Genomic DNA, 18,548 nt, shown 5'->3' with positions numbered 1-18,548 from the left:
CCTGGTCCAACACAATTGAAGAATTAGTACAAACCAAACAGGATTAAATACTTAAGAGGTTTTTACAAAGGATTAAGATCAACCGTTCAGAGCAGGGACAGGACAATTAGAAGATTATACAGGTTCATGACTGACCACCTAAAAATTTTAGTACAACACAATAATTCTCTTTATTTTATTTTTATTTTTTTTTATATATTCATCACGTTCCATATTTTCGTGATTCAGTTATACATACATACATATATATATATATATATATATATATATATATATATATATATATATATATATATATATATATATATATATATATATATATATATATATATATATATATATATATATATATATTTTTTTTTTATCACGTCAGCAGTGATTCATATACAACATTAAGAAACAAACATCCTTTAATATCCAATTCATTCTACCTCAGGAATAATATATTTTCATATATGTCAGAAGGGGAATTTTGAATTGGATATTTAGGACGTTTGTAGTTTAAAGTATATATATAAATATATATATATATATATATATATATATATATATATATATATATATATATATATATATATATATATATATATATATATATATATATATATATATATATATATATATATATATATATATATATATATATATGATTAAATGTATGTATGTATGTCAAAACTTCTCTATCTACCTCACCTGATTGCAAAATTAATGCTCCTACATCAGAAAGACAGTAATATTTCAGTACAAAGAGGAAAAGCGATAACATGAAGAAATATGATTTCCTATTTGAAAAAGAGGTTAATGGCTGTGATACTCCAAAATCTGCCTCTCATCCAATAGTATAAGTCTACAGAAAACTCTGTGACGATAAACTCTACGATATGCTTATAACCATGGGAAAAGATTACTCCAAAATAGAGGTCTATCAGAAAGTATTCTTAACAAAAATCTGTCGCATATACTCGTATTGACTGATGTTTGATATCCCAAAAAAACTTCTTATGGTGCTATGTCCAAATAGTTAGTGGAGATATCCCCAAACTTTAGTTTTGGCGATAAACCCAATGAGTGTCGCTAGGTGTTTGTACGTTATTTCCCGTTAATTGTGATACACAACTACTGCCTAATCCCTAAATAAAATATTAGTCTTTGACGATTGACAGGCGTCGGGAATTCATAAAACACGGTGTTTATAAATAGTGGTATTTTTTCTTTTAAGGATAAGTATGGGGCATGTAATCAAACTGAAACAGTATTTGGTCAAACTGCAAAATCCTTAAGATAATTGCTACATTCAACGCATCCAAACATTAATTTGATTAATCAACTAATCACTGCAGTACCATTTAGTATCAGTCTTGAGTTTCAAGACAATAATTCACCGACCCTTAAATACATTTGTTAGAAGTCCTCCTTAATTAAGAAACAACAATTAGAGATGGAACAACAGCTCAGCTCTTAATGGGAATATAGGAATTTATATGTGTCGTACAAGCGTAAATCATTCTTGCTCTTTTGGATGCTCATAGTGTGCATGTATTTACAAGTATAAAGTACGGATACAAACAGAACTGAGCATGCCTGTTAAAGTTAACCAATTTTACGATAATCATTTACGGAAATAACGTAGCTCCAAAGTGTGTTCCCCTGTGATTACCAAATTCCTTAGTTAGCAGATTTATTTAGCATATAACCTTTCAGGAGAAGAAAAATCAACTGGCATACCTTATGAGAGCGAAATATCACGGGGTATTAATCAAAGATGGGTGCAAGCACTAATGAATAGCAGAGAAGGCAGTGAAATTGCTAATGTGCTTCTCTATTAAACTGCAGTCCAACGAAGACAAGTTTTATGAAATGGCATAGACGCTAATTAATGCGCCACCCCAACACTTTCAAAAGTTTCAAATAGCGTGATGAAGTGAAAGTTGGTTTGAATTAAGAGAGGGAGACAGAGAGGGTGAGAGAGAAATACAAAAACAAAACATTATTATATGACTACAAAGGCACTTAGGATTTCTACAGTAGTTCAGTTATATACATTAATGCTCTTAAAAGCATATTATAATACTGAATCGTGTGCTAAATAAATTTACCGGCTTTTCTTCGAGATATCAGAGACAGGTAAAAAATTTTAAAGAAAAAAGTCAAATTTACTGTAGACTGAAAGCTTTGAAAATTAAAATTATATAGTGCACACTTCCATTACTACTCAGAGTGCACAGAAACAAATGATTGCATTTCACCCTCTCCCAAACTAGCGACCAACCCACTAAAGTTTTAATACTCACTAATGGACAAGATCACTATCTAGTCCGACATAACGTTGGGCCACGTTCTTCAGTGGCCAGATAACCTAAGACAGATAAATAAATGAGGAAAGTCTGGGATTGTAACGGGCAGGCAACTGCGCCTTTTCTACTGTGGGAGGTCTGTTGGCCTTTTGACTAAATAATGTTCTACAAAACAAGGTAGTAGTACTGTGGCAACCCTGTCTACTGGTTGTAAACCTATCCAAAGGTGACCTAGTGGTAATTGCAATACAAGCTTTGTAACAAGATACATTTCATCATCATTTCCACAGGAACAGTGAGAGGAATTTATGTATGTATATATATATATATATATATATATATATATATATATATATATATATATATATATATATATATATATATATATATATATATATATATATATATATATATATAAATATATATATATATATATATATATATATATATATATATATATATATATATATATATATATATATATATATATATATATATATATATATATATATATATATATATATATATATATATATATATACATTTATATATATATATATATATATATATATATATATATATATATATATATATATATATATATATATATACTATATATATATATATATATATATATATATATATATATATATATATATATATATATATATATATATATATATATATATATATATATATATATATATATATATATATATATATATATATATATATATATATATATATATATATATATATATATATATATATATATATATATATATATATATATATATATATATATATATATATATATATATATATATATATATATATATATATATATATATATATATATATATATCTGACCAACCCAGCACTGCCGGGCAAAATTCTGGATGAAAGTCTCTGTGTAGGGGTAGGGCTAGCGAATAGGGAAAGGGATGGGGAGGGTGAAGGAAGATGGAAGGGGGAGGTGGAAGGGGTAGGGGAGGGAGAAGGAAAATAGGGAGGGGTTTGTGCTAGTGGTCTGACTGACAGTTCTACTTTTTCATGTGATGCTCATCTTTTGAACAGATGTGTGTGAACTGACAGACACTGTTGCGGTGACTGTCCCTTTTATCCATATACTCCTGTACTGTCTGTCCCTATTATCCAGGTATTACTATGATGATTGGCCATTTTATCCAGAAATTACAGTGGTAACTGTTGCTTTTATCCATTTATAACTGTTCTGTCTGTCCCATTTATCCAGGCATTACTGTGGTGACTGTTCCTTTTATCCTGGTATTATGGCACTGTCTGTCCCTTTTATCCAGTTATTACTGTGACGACTGTCGCTTTTATCCAGAAATTACTGTGGTGACTGTCCCTTTCATCCATGTATTACTGTTCTGCCTGTCCCTTTTATTCAGGTATTACTGTGGAGACTGTCCTTTTTATCCAGGTATTAGTGTGGTGACTGTCCCTTTTATCTAGGTATGACTATGGTGACTGTCCATTTTATCCATGAATTATTCCACTGTCTGATGCCTTAAAAGAGTTATTACTGTACTCTCTGTCACCTTTAACCAGGTATTACTGTATTGTCTGACACTTTTATCCAGATATTACTGTGGTGGCTGTCCATTTTATCCAGATATTACTTATACTGTCTGTTCCCTTTGACCAGTTATTACTGTGCTGTCTGTCCCCTTTAACCAGGTATTACTGTTCTGTCTGTCCCTTTCATCAAGATATTGCGGTGTTGACTGTACCTTTTATACTGGTATTACTGTTCCGTCAGTCCCTTTTATCCAGGTATTACTGTGGCGATTGTCCCTTTTATCCAGGTATCAATGTTTATCCAGTTATTACTGTGGTGAATGTCCGATTTATTCAAGTATTAATGTGGTGAGTCTTCCTTTTATCAAGGTATTGTTGAAGTATCTGTAACCTTTAACCATGTGTTACTGTTCTGTCTGTTCCTTTTATCCATGTACTAACTGACCAACTCGGCACTGCCCAGGAAATCTCTGAATGACAACTGATGAACTCCCTCTCTCTCTTTCTCCTTCATTGCTGTTAAAATAGTTGCTTCAGTTACATTGCCCAGCATTATTGGCATTTTGTATTTCACCACTTCTCACCCCCCATTCCTATTGGGGCTGAACTTGGACTTGAAGGAAATTGGGAGTGTCTCTATTCATCCCAGCTATCTTGAAAACTATGGATTAGAATCTATTATATGCCATTTTTGACATTTTACTTTTCGCCCCTTCTCAACTCCCCCGTTCCTACCAGGGCTGAATTTGGACTTAAAGTGCACTGGGAGTTTCACTATTTATCTCAGCGACCTCAAAAACTATGGATTAGACACTAATCCATAGTTTTCAGTTATTTTTACATGCCACCACCTTCCCACCCCTTCCCATCCCTCTCCCTATCGGGACTGAACTTGGACTTAAAGGGCATCAGGAGTGTCACTATTCTTCTCAGTGACCTCAAAAAACTATGGAGTAGAAACTAATATCTGTCTTTTTTTGTTATTTTTATGTCTCACCCTTCCCACACCCTCTTCTTATCAGGGGTGAACTTGGACTTGGAGGGCGACAGGATTGCCAGTATTTTTCTCAGCGACCTCAAAAACTATGTATTGGACACTAATATCTGTCGTCTTCAATTATTTTTACATGTCACCCCTTTCCCACCCCTCCTCACCCCTCCCTATTGGGGATGAACTTGGACTTAAAGGCATATGGAGTGCCACTATTCTTCTCAGGACCTTTAAAACTATGGATTAGACATTAATGTCTTTTGTTTTGGTTATTTTTGCATTTCACCACCTTCCCACGCCCTTCAAACGCGGCCCCGCCCCCTTCCTATTAGGGCTGTCTTCTCAGGAACCTCAAAAGCTATGGCTAAGACACTAATATACGTTGTTTCGATTATTTTTACATGTCACCACTTTTCCACCCCCTTCTCACCTCCACTTCCTATCAGGGCTGGACTTGGACTTGAAGTGTCACTATTAATCTCAGTGAACTCGAAAAGTATGGATTAGACACTAATATCCGTTGTTTTTTTTTTTTTACATGTCACCCCCTTCCCACCCCTCTATCAGGGCTGAATTTGGACTTGAAGGGCATCGGGAGTGCCTTTATTCATCTCAGTGACCTCGAAAACTGTGGATTAGACACTAATATCTGTCGTTTTCTGTAATTTTTACATTTTAACCCCCTTCCCACAACCCTGGTCCTCTTTGGTGCCAGTGATGTCTTACCCCACAGTGTTATTTCCCAGATGATAAGTCATATGTATACCAAGCTTGGTTGAAACTGCTCAATGCATTTTGGAGTGTATGGGGAACATACACACACACAAATACACACATCCATTTATATATATATATATATATATATATATATATATATATATATATATATATATATATATATATATATATATATATAATGTGTGTGTGTGTGTGTGTGTGTGTGTGTGTGTGTGTGTGTGTGTATGTGTGTGTGTGTGTGTGTGTGTGTGTGTATAGATTACAGTGGTGGTTGTCCTTTTTATCCAGATATTACTGTCCCTTTATCCATGTATTAATGTACTGTCTGTCCCTTTTTTCCAGGCATTACTGTGATGTCTGACCCTTTTATCCAGTTATAGCTGTGGTGACTGTCCCTTTTATCCAGGTATTTTTGTGGTGACATTCCCTTTTTTCCAGATATTACTGTGATGACTGTCCCATGTATCCAGAAACTATTGTGATGACTGTATATATAAATAAGTATGTATGCATGTATGTATGTATGTATGTATGTATGTATGTATGTATGTATGTATGTATGTATGTATGTATGTATATATATATATATATATATATATATATATATATATATATATATATATATATATTATATATATCTATATATATATATATATATATATATATATATATATATATATATATATATATATATATATATATATATATATATATATATATATATATATATATATATATATATATATATATATATATATACTATATATATTAATAACGAAATATTCAGTCATCAATAGTCTAGTAAACACAATCCAGTGGCAAAACCTTCTTCGGTTGTAAATTATACTACAATATTACCGACCCGGCAGGGAAATTCTAAATGCAGTTCCATTAACAGAAGATGCTTGAGGGGAAACGATCGAATGTATACGGTTGTTGTGGCTTCTGAAATTGCATGACTGCTATAACTTTTTTTAAAAACATTTTGAATAAATGTTTAGTAAAAGCGATCTTGTAAAATTTATTCTCAACGAAGCTTTAGATCTTTTAGATTGAGTACTACACTCATTTTCCTTCTGTTGAAGGAGACTCATTTTAAGTGGCATTCCTGCTGTCCTTATTCTACTGCAATGGCGATGAACGGAAAATTCTCCACTAGAAAAAAGGCTGATAAACTGATAAAAAGTCAACTATGTTTATGTGGAAACGTAAGTGCAAAAGTGTAAGTTAGAGACGACTCTCAATTTCAAACCTGTTTCATACCTCGGAATATCTTCGGTAGTTAAAAAAAATGTTTATAGTCATTGTATAATTATGTTTGTAAAATTTCTAATTTATGATCAATTCTTTTTATTATGTCTTTCGTCTGAAAACAGATAAAATGAGCTTATTTCCTTTAAGAATAAAATTTCTTTTCTCATAGAAATAGGACTTTTAAGTTTTTACAATAGGCTTGTAAAGGGTAATGAGATAAAAACTAATGAGAGAATGAGTTCACATGCATAGAATACGATAGAAAATAATTCAAAATATAATATTATTCTACAAGCACATTTTCTAATGCAGTTGTACATCGTATTAAATGTTACAAGGATAAAAAGAAACATGCACCGCTTGAAAAAATTCTACTCTAACAACTTTGGACCTTACTGTTTAACTTTACAAAAGCGTTTGTTAGATCCAGAAGCCGGTTATTACTTTATCGTACATAACTTTTTGGTGCGTGCTTCGTTTCCTAATTCAGTTCACAAAGCTTAGAGGGGAAAGAATAGTGAAATAAATTTCAGGTGTTTCGTTAGAATCCCTTCATAAACAAAGTGTATAAATCAAATAATTAGGGATCCCTCTGGATATTCCTTTATTGTTCTGTTAACTGTATATATTAGATATTAAACACGTTCTTTATAAAACAGACCCACCTTATGGTGTTTTGTTGTTTCACAAGAAGAAAAAAAACATTCGATTACAAATTCATCACAGGCAAAATCTTACGTTTTCATTAAAAGAATCTCATTAAATTGCGTTTATGACTCTCAATTAACGTTATAAATATTGCTTGCAAGAAAAATGAGAGGTTTTGTTATCTTAGGGTATTTTATTTATAAAAGTATTAAAAATACATTTAAGCGTTTGTCAGAGGTGAAATAGATGAATAAGAAAATATTCTCAGCCGTTCATAAGGTCAATATTTCGTTTATTTTCTAAAACAATACAAAGAGTTAATTTACGCATATGTGTCAGGGAAATGGAAAATATTGGACAACTATCCAATAAGAAAATCCTTATATAACTACTGAGAGCATTTCACAGTGCTTCATTTTCCACTTTTTAGGAGTGTGTACTGAATATTAAGGCTCAAACCATTAAGTTGTACCATAAATATTCGAACTCGTCTGCATAGTAGATTACGCAAAGAAAGATTCAAACGTTAGATTAGAAGTGGCATATTAGACGTTCTACTACCAGCAAAACAAAAAATCAAGGAATGATCATGAAATTGATGGTCGCTTGTAATTTGCATAACAAATGTTAACAAACAGGAAAATAACTAATTTGCTATATATAAATCCAGAAGGTAAAAACCTAAAGTAACTGGACGAGCAACCTTTGAAAATTTTGAGCAAATTGTTGATGGGAAACAGTTTTATTTTCGTCAGTTGACACGTTCATTAAGAGCTATTGAATGATAAATTTGCTCAAATACTTCTCCACGATAAAGAATTAGGGTGCTGACTATGATAATGAAACGTAATGAATGAATTATATAGCACAGACGTCCAAGAATAAACAGTAGTCAGAAATGCGTGGCGTTTTTTCTTATAATAGCTTTTAATTAACAGAAGAAATTAAAAGCATGCATAGGCAAATATATAATTGCCTCTTATGAATTTCTTTTAATTTCTGTTATATAGCTATTATGTATTATCAAAAAATATATTTTAGATCCAGTTTATTCTTGGATACATATATATATATATATATATATATATATCATATAAATATTTAATTATAGCTTTTACAGTGAAATATCATATATATATTGATTTATTTATTTATGTGTGTGCTTTTAAACATTTAATTACACGGCAAACATATTCATAAAGCACTAACCTATGAAAATTCGATTAATTTAGAACTCACTTACGCCCTATAGAAATCTTAGATGAGTGTACCTTCAATTAAAAAGTTCAAACCTGTGTCTTGTTGGTTATTTCAAACAAAAAATCTTTATCCTCTAATCCAAAGGATCTACGTTAATTTCGACTCTGCTCTCCACATTCCTATTGAAGTCAACCCGTCTTCATCAGAACAGGTATATAATGAGATGGTTATCGGAGTTGTTTCATGATAATTTCGTCACTCATAAATAGTAAATCAACTTTGATAATTTAAAGTTTAAACACAATTTCTAAATACTCTGATAAAAACTGAAAGAGTCCTAAACAACGCACACCATGTGTTAACTTCTCCTTTTATTAGGAAAATGAAAATGTGCTTTTATGAGCAACTCAGATAAACTGAATATTACAGTCTTGAGAGTCTGAAAGAAGAAGACTAACAAATTCCCAAATGGATATTTTGGACAAACAAAATAAATGAAAGTGGGTAATTGAATCTCTGTACACTACGATATTTTTTCACAAGGAAAATAAAAATAATAAAATTAACAGTGCAATTTTGCATAGTTTCATTTATTTTGTTATCTATTTTCTTTTCCATGAAATTTTCATCCACCTGTTCATTCATAAAGAACCTCTGAGTTTTTTGCAGATTTAATATCGTTCCATAATAAGTAATTTAATTAGAATAAGGAAGAATTCTGGAAGCCTGTTGTTCCAGCATGAACTACAGGTTTATTAAAACTTACAAGAATGGTTTGGAATTTTGCGGATTTTATCTTGAATAATTCTTTATCATTTTAGCTTTGAATCTTTTCCTTTAACAATAAAGCATAAACAATAATGGGTATAATAATAATAATAATAATAATAATTTAATAATAATAGTTTAATAATAATAATAATAATAATAATAATAATAATGTTAGTGAATGTCGCTGCATCAGCTGCACTGATCTTAATAAAAAATCTTCTCTATTTTCCTTATATTAGTTTTCTCTATTACTTAATGCAAATGAGATTTGTTATCAAAATATTTTCAATCTTAGTTATCTACTATCGATCGAGATTGACAGGAACCTAATTTGAAAAACAATCGAGTTTTGGCAAGATCCCAGACAATCCAGGTGAATGCAGTCTACCAAAAAAAACATTGGAATTAATCTTCTAAGCTCAACAAGTTAAATTCGTTTTCATGCCGTGTGCAGGAAGGCGATCTTTAGTAAACCATTCACCAGGATTGCACACCTACATAAGCCATTTCTCACGACGGTATAATAAAAACACTAAGGATAATTCATAGGGGGCACTATCTGGACATCTACGAAACTACTAGAAAGCATAAATTTAAATCAATGATAAGCCTCATTAAAATACAATGTTTATTTATTTTCTTCATTCACATTTTTGGAAGAAATATACCAGGATATGTCATTTAATAAAACCAGCAATTAAAGCAGCCGAAAGTCACCCTTGAGACTCATGCAATTTTATTAATAAGTCAATGAAAATGCAAATCGAGTGACGTCAGCTGATAATCCAAAATTGAATGATTTTAAAAAAACAATTCCATTATATTTTTACCACTGTGACATCGCTAAGTGACATATTTTTACATCACCATGTTTTAAGCTTATACTAATTTCCTGCTCGACGGTTTCCCCCTGGGCTGCAGCAGCGATAAAGCAACACTATGTATCTTGACAACGATTTTTCACAAACTTTCTCCACCCAACGAGGCTATGTTTGGGCCCTAAAAATAAATCAGCATGAAGTACCAAATCCCCCTGCTGACCTACGACAATTTACAGTAGATCCCACCATCAGCAGTGACACATTCAGGACGTTAGACAAGTGACAGCAGTGAAAATGATGAAGAGTTTGAAAATTTAAATAAATAAAAAGTAAATAAATTAAATCTAAAATGATAACAACTAGATAACCAGCGTGCACTTACATTGGGAAATATTTTCATAGAAATCGTTAGGAAACAAAACCGGAACTGGGCCTTTACAGGGGGTTCATGGCTAAGGGTCAGCATGTATTTCATAGTGTTGAAAACTGGGCGAGAGGGCGGTGAACACGTAATTAATTATGACAGAACGTGCGGCGCTAAATTAGTTCTACACGTAAATTAACCTAAATAATTGTTGTCAATAAATGCAGACAGAAGATCTAAAAAACAGTAAATTGATATCCCAAGTTGGGGGTCTGCTTTAGCGTTAGTAATGACTAAAACACTAAAACTAACCATTTGGATAAAAAAGGTGTAAGGGCAGGCATTTGCCTAGAAGACAAGGTGCCTCAGGAACTTGTTTGACCTAGAGTTTGCTATGGTTTTAATTAATATCAAAGGTGGTGAATAAAGTACCAGATAATACCAACTCTCAGTATCCTCAAACTCCGGACTTAAGAAAAAAAAAAAAAAAAAAATTGAATAAAATATAACTAACACTCTGCATGGAAAATTTCAATTCAGGTACAAAAACTCGAAAATAAACTATTTAAAGAGATCCACATAAGCAATTCTTCAAACGATTATTAAAAACATCTAGAAACCAGAGACTTTGAAAGTTTCTTGGTATCCTTACAAAAACAGGGTATAAAGGGCCTTAAGTTTTTATGGCTAGAAATGTCTCAAACATCAATTAATAATATATGACCTCATTTGACATATAAATTTTAGGGGTGAGTATAATTAGCAATTTAACATAGCATATATATACAAAAATATATATATGGATATAAATAATATATAGTATTTATAAATACATATAAATATAAAATAATATAAATTTATTTATTCATATATATAAATAAAATATATATATAAATAATAGAGCAAACTAATATATATTATTATATGCAATATATACAATACATAAAATTCAACAAGGTATGGATAAAGAATATAAAAAATAAAAAATTAGAATAAAATGAATAAAAATAATATAGTTTTTAGGATAACTCAATCAAAAGATATATATTTAAATAAGTTTATTTGTAAAGGTTTTATAAATTATAAATAAATAGGTTTTACATAGGTTTTATAATGAAATAATTAAGTGAAAATATATAAAAATAACTATGGTAAATAAATTGCCATAAGAAAAATTATAATATAAATATATATAGATGAATTTTGATTAATAATTTATTGTTTTATTTTATTAATGGTTTATTTATGATATATATAATATATATATTTAAACTCTTATTTTTTTAATATCATAAAATTTAAATTTTTTTAATTAAAAATTGGAAGTTATAGCACAATATTTAAGATTTATTGAATTTTTTGGTTAAAAAAAATACATATAAAATTTTATATATTTTATTCATGCATCATTTATCAGATAATATTTTATTATTGGTTTTCTTTTACAAATATTTTTACAACAAGTTATATTCCATAATTATGGCATTTATTTTAGAAATATTAATTAACTAATTTTTTTTTGTTATTTTTTTTCTAACAGCCCATTTGATATACACATTTGATTATATATAAACTTTTTTTATATTCAATATTCCAATATTTATATATGAATATTTTTTTATTATCTTATACTTTTCCTTCATATATATTTATTTGATGCATTATAGAAGAAAAAATTTGAATAAATATTTTTATTTTAGATTAAACCAGTTGATTTATATATAATATTCATATAAAATATCATGGCTTATATATATAAATTATATATACAAATAGACATTTTGTAAATAGAGGCCGGCTATGTTATAAATATATATGTTAATTAATATAATACATTTGTATATGAATTATATATTTATATACAAAAATATTCATATATATTATATATATCATGTTATCTATATATATATAAATAAAAATATATGGTTATATATATACATATATCATATGGGGTTCTTATTTAATTTTTTGTTAGTTTTTTATTATATATATATTATGAGTAATATATAATATATATATATATATAAATATATATATATATATATACAAATATATAATATATATAGAATATATATATATATATATAATATATATATATTTATTTCAGAAAATATGGCTGCTACAAGTTTTAAAGGACACATATATGCATTTCATAGCTTCAATGCTTTAAGATGTGATGAAAGAATTTATGGAGTCAGATGGAACTAGGTCGAGAGACTCGAGGTAAAATCTTTGTGTTCAGCAAATAGTTTGATTCCTCAGCAATATTGCCAGTCAGGTGATCTTCCAGAAGTGTTATGTATATTCGTGAGTACGTGCGTTAATTTGATCTAGATTGTGCCAAAATCTGCCTAAAAGTGAGTTTGATCGTTCATTAACGTGATAGAACTGCAGTTGTCTAGACGTAGCTTTGGAGAGGATCCAGGCTTTTAAAATCGGCAGATAAGGTAGAGTTTGAAATCTCTGTTTTTATGGGAGAAAATTGAACTTGTGATTTTTTACCATGATTTTCTAATCATTATGAACTTTTGAACTGGTGTGGGAGATTTAATATGAATATTCATACCTCTTTTATATTATTATTTTGTCATGTTACGTTTGCCATATCTTGGCTATGCATTTTACACTTTCCATTATTGTGTTTTGCATTTCATATATTTTTGGGAGTTTTCTATCATGTTTAATTCTTCCGACAGATGTCTGTGGACAGATGTGGGTGGACAGTGTGTGGACTGTTTCGAATAACATGTGGTAGACTGTTTTTGACATGACTAGTTATTGATTTGGGGAGTATGTGTGAGTTTGGATATTTTCAGGCTATTAGCCATAGTGAGACTTCTTTAATCAGAAGTGTTTTGCAGTTCAGAGTTTAGTTATCTAACTCGATAATTCATTTATTATGCATTTTAATCTTTGCTTTGTTTTATTCATTTCTTGTTGGGTTATTTGAATAATAAACCTATTATTGTAGAAACTATTGCGTTTCTTTAAATAGTCCATTTAATTGATTTGGTGAGAATGAGTGTGATTTGGTGGGTGAACTTCGGAAAACGATGAGAGAGAGAGAGAGAGAGGCGATACACAGAGAGAGAGAGAGAGAGGTGATACACGTGAGAGAGAGAGAGAGAGAGAGAGAGAGAGAGAGAGAGAGAGAGAGAGAAAGATGAAAAATAGATGTGTTGTTGTGAGCGAACGTTCATACGCCTTTTCATGAATAAAGATCGTTGAGCACGTTACGTGACACTTTCAAAAAAGTGTTAATTCTGTTCTGTGTCTGAATTAACAGATTTGAATTAAATGGTGGCAGCGGGTGTCTTTTGATTTTAAATGGTGGCGGTGTCTTTTGATTTTAAAAGGCAGCATGATTTTAATGTCTTTAATGATGGCGAAAGAGGGAGATTGCTAATAGACTAATTGGTAACGTTGATGCCCAAGGCATAGGCGACTTCACCTAAGAGCTAAGGCGACGGGTCAGTGTTGAATGACTGAGTAGGTCGTGATTACGTGTGAAATACGGGGAACCTTTCCTTTTTTCCGTTTCTATTCGAGTACTGGGAGTGGGGAGTTGTGAAATAGATCTGGATGATCTCTAGAGCAATTTTGGGGTTAACAAAATACCCAAATAAGTGTGAATAGTGGCGATTGTGAGTTAATTACGCAAAGTGATGATTCAACAAAAATCGCGCTGGGTGTCTTTTTTGCTTAAGCTGTCGAGTAGGTGACGTCACAGGTTAGCAAGTTGAGAGATAGGTACTTCGTTTTCTGTTTCAAAATTGGTAAGTACCCCATTCTCGTAAGTTGCGCAGAACGCCGTTTTCTGTTCTTCTTTTAGAGGGGTAACTTTTGCCTTTCTCTAGTGTTCTTTTTGGTTTTTCTTTTTTTATGTTGTTACGCTCAGGGCGTGTGATTACTCACAAAATGCCGGACGATGCAGCAAGCACATCCCAATCAATTGTGGTGCATAAAGTGACGAACATTTGTGGGAATTACAAATTTTAAAGGGTTAGTTGACGGAAAGCCAACCCAAAATATAGAAACTTTCATTGAGTCAGTGAACAATTATCTGAATTCCAAGAAAATTACGAATGGCGCTGAAGCTTTAACAGAGGCTAAATCATTTCTGGATTTAGATAAAGGAGATATTGGGAAACGAGCACGCAGTTTCGGGTTCAGAAGGTGTAAAACTTGGAATGAACTGCAGAAATTTCTACGAGCTACTTTATGGCGGAGTTCAACGTGAATGCGCAGTTCGGAATTTGCGAGAGTTTCTCAAAATAAAGAAGGGCAATGATTCACTAGTCACATACAGTGCGAATTTATTTGATGCAGTAGTTGAGTTAAAGAAATCTATAACAGGTTCTCCATGGGTAACTGGAAATAATATCTCCTTAGATAATTTTGAAAGATTGTTACACTTTGCTTGCCTTTTAACGTCGGTCCCAGATGTAATTGTAGATAGTTTTGATAAGAGAATTGATCAGGATACAGACGAATCCTTTTTGTTTGCACAGATTAACAAAAATCTAGCAAAATGCCCGACACTGGACAGTAGTTTTGTACAGGGAGGTGCAAAGATGTCAGCTGCGGTTTCCAAACCACAGAATAATGATAGTCGCTCGCATTCGGGAAATGATGCAACAGCGAAGACATGTGCACGAGTAGAATCGAAGAAAATTCCAGAGAGATCAGTCACAACGATACGTTGTTTTAATTGTGATAAAATAGGCCATAGTAAATCAAATTGCAGAGTGAGATATTGTTCAGTTTGCAAATCTTCAGATCATGGATGGAGATTTTGCCCAGCCACAAAGAATAGAGAGATTATTCAGGGAAGTCACGGGGAGGTTTTTCTAGATATGACAGGAGAATTCCACATGATGCAAGTTCTAGATACACAAAGGAACAGCAGAATTTTCACAAGATAAGTTCGAAAACGGACACAGGATAATGACTAATCAGGTCTTAGAGTCACTAGAACCTAGGCCGATTGTACGTGGATTCTCTAATGGCAATGAATTTTTATTTTCATTGATTCTGGTAGCTCAGTTAACTTAGTAAATGCTGACCTTTTCACTCGAGGTTTCCAGAGTGCAAATTAGTCCCTTCTAGTGAGACAGTGTGTGATGTACAAGCGAGGAAACTGAATATTTTAGGTTCGTCATTTCTTACGCTTTGTATCGGTGGAAAGACAATAGTAGAATCATTTTTGGTCATAGAAGGATTAGCCTTAGGTGAAATGGTTTTGCTAGGACACCCTTCTTGTATGCGACATAACATCAACATTCTTACGGGAGTTCAGGGGATTACAATAGGTGAGTCAGGTTGTTTTTGTTCCATATATACACAGGAAAAAACTTGTGAGAAACCTAAGACACAGTCTGAGACATGTGTAACACATTCATTAGAGAGTGAAGATATTCCGCAAAGATCTTTCAAAGGATTTTTGTTGGAAGATATTGAATTGCAACCGCGAGTTCCTACATTAGTTAAAGTGTCGCTGAAAGAGAAAAAGTTTCCTTCTCAAGTGTGCGTTGTTGAGGGAACCGAGAAATTCAAAGACGTTGTGAGTACGGTGTCAGTGAATGAAATTTCAGTCGCAGGCGTGACTTCAGTAGAATTAGTTAGCTATCAAGACTCAGTGAAAAAATATCACAAGGGTACTTATGTAATTGATTTTGAAGAGTTTAATGAAGAGCATAAATTAGTGAGTTTTTGTGGAGACGGGAATATGTTTCCTAACGAGGAGCAACAGTTCGAAGTCAGGTTCTACATGAACATTTGGCTAAAGTTGATTATCCTGAATATTCAGATAAAGTAGAGAAAGTGTTGAAAGAATATCTAGATATCATTGCTTTGAAGGGAGATAAATTAGGAGTTACAGATGTTTTAGAACATTCAATCCGCCTAGAAAAGGGTACAAATCCCATATATATTCCAGCATATCGAATTCCTTTTAAGTTCAGAGGTGGGAGTCGGAAGGCATTATTAGACCGTCCAATTCTCCGTTTAATTTTCCTTTGCTTGCAGTTCCTAAGAAAGACGGTAGTATCAGAGTTTGTGTAGATTTTCGTAAATTGAATGAAAAAACATGCCCAGATAGATATCCTGTAGCTTGTTTGCCTGATTTGTTTGTTGAGATCGGTGGCAAGAATATATATTCATCTATAGATCTTATGCAAGGGTTTTTACAAGTTCCCCTTTGTGAGAGTAGCCGTAAATATACAGCATTTTCGGTACCAAAGGGACATTACGAGTTTAATAGGATGCCTTTTTTGGATTACAAGGGTCCCCAATAACATTTACTAGACTGGTTAACACAGTACTTCATGGCTTGTTAGGAAAGTCGGTGTTTGTGTACATGGATGACATTCTCATATGCACAGATACAATTGAAGAACATCTAAAGGTGTTAAAAGAAGTCCTCAAGCGATTACGGTTCGCTGGGTTAAAGGTCAAATTGGCCAAATGTGAGTTTCTGAAGAGAAAAATTGTCTATTTAGGACATGTTATCTCTAAAGAGGAGTTAGAGTGAATGATGAGAAAGTTAAAGCCATTGTGAATTTTCCAGTTCCCAAAACCAGGAAACAGATTCGTTCGTTCCTAGGTATGTCGGGTTTCTTTCGCCGTTTTGTGCGGAATTTTTCTACAATAGCGTCTCCATTGACAGATTTGTTACGAGAAGACGTTAAGTTTGTTTGGGGTGATAGTCAACAATTAGCTTTTGAGAAGCTTAAGAACGCTTTGGTGAACCCACCAGTTTTGAAGTTTCAGATTTTAGTCAACCGTTCACCTTAGTGACTGACGCGAGTCAGGAAGGTATAGGTGCGTGTTTGATGCAGAAATTTGAGGGGAAATTACACCCAATTGCTTTTTATAGCAGAAAGTTCAAAACACGTGGTAGTAACGAAAGGCTGATGTCAGTTGTGGACAAGGAGGCTTTCGCAGTCGTCTCTAGCCTTGTTCATTTTAAGATGTTGTTGTTGGGAAATAAAGTTGAGATTTTTACAGATCATCAACCGTTGTTAGAGCTTTTTAATAAGCCAAATTTGTCGCCCAAGAGAGCACGTTGGTTCCTAACATTGAGAGATTTTGATGCAAACCTCAAATACATTGAAGGTAAGCATAATGTAGTTGCAGATGCATTGAGCAGATATTTTCCGGTCGAGGATGAGGAAATACACACCGAATCCTGTGTGGGAGAAGAGAGTAAATATTTGGTGTCTAATGTCTCTGATATTAGTAGTTCTGAGAGATCGCATGTAGAGGACATACACGTTCCTACAGTGCATACTTCGGGGAGAAATAGTGAGTCGGCAGTCTCGGGAGAGATTGTTATTCGTGATAGTGAGAGTAACGCAGTGTGTTATATTACGGGTGAAAATGTCACTTGGGACATAGGCTTGCTGGAACAAAAGCAAGATGAAGATAAATTGTTGTCAGATGCTAAGGCATTTCTTGGGGAGTTTCACCGAAGAAAGGGTATAAGTTGCCTTTTTCTGGTCTAGAGTTGGAGAATAATTTATTGGTGAGAAAAGTTAAGTATAACTTATGAAGTACTCGAAGCATGGGTGAGATTACACAAATCATCGTGCCAGAGAGTCTAGTACCACAAGTTCTAGACATTGTACATTGTAAATTTGGTTCTCCTCATTTGGGTGTGGACAAGACGTATGAAAACGTCAGGTCAAAGTTCTTTTGGAAAAATATGTTTTCCGCAGTAGAAGCCTTTGTGAAGAAGTGTGCTATTTGCAATGCGAATAAGCCAGCGACGACAGTGTCGTGTCGTTTGGGTTCATATCCCATACCACATAGGCCGTTTCAGAGAGTGCATATGGATATTCTGGGTAACTTCTCAGAGTCCGCTTATGGTTATAGACATTTATTAGTAGTTGTTGATGAGTTGACTCGCTTTGTCGAGATTT

This window comes from Macrobrachium rosenbergii, chromosome 43, assembly GCF_040412425.1.
Source record: "Macrobrachium rosenbergii isolate ZJJX-2024 chromosome 43, ASM4041242v1, whole genome shotgun sequence".
NCBI lineage: Eukaryota > Metazoa > Arthropoda > Malacostraca > Decapoda > Palaemonidae > Macrobrachium > Macrobrachium rosenbergii.
The sequence above is the reverse complement of the archived record's forward strand: the minus strand, read 5'-3'. Positions refer to the sequence as shown.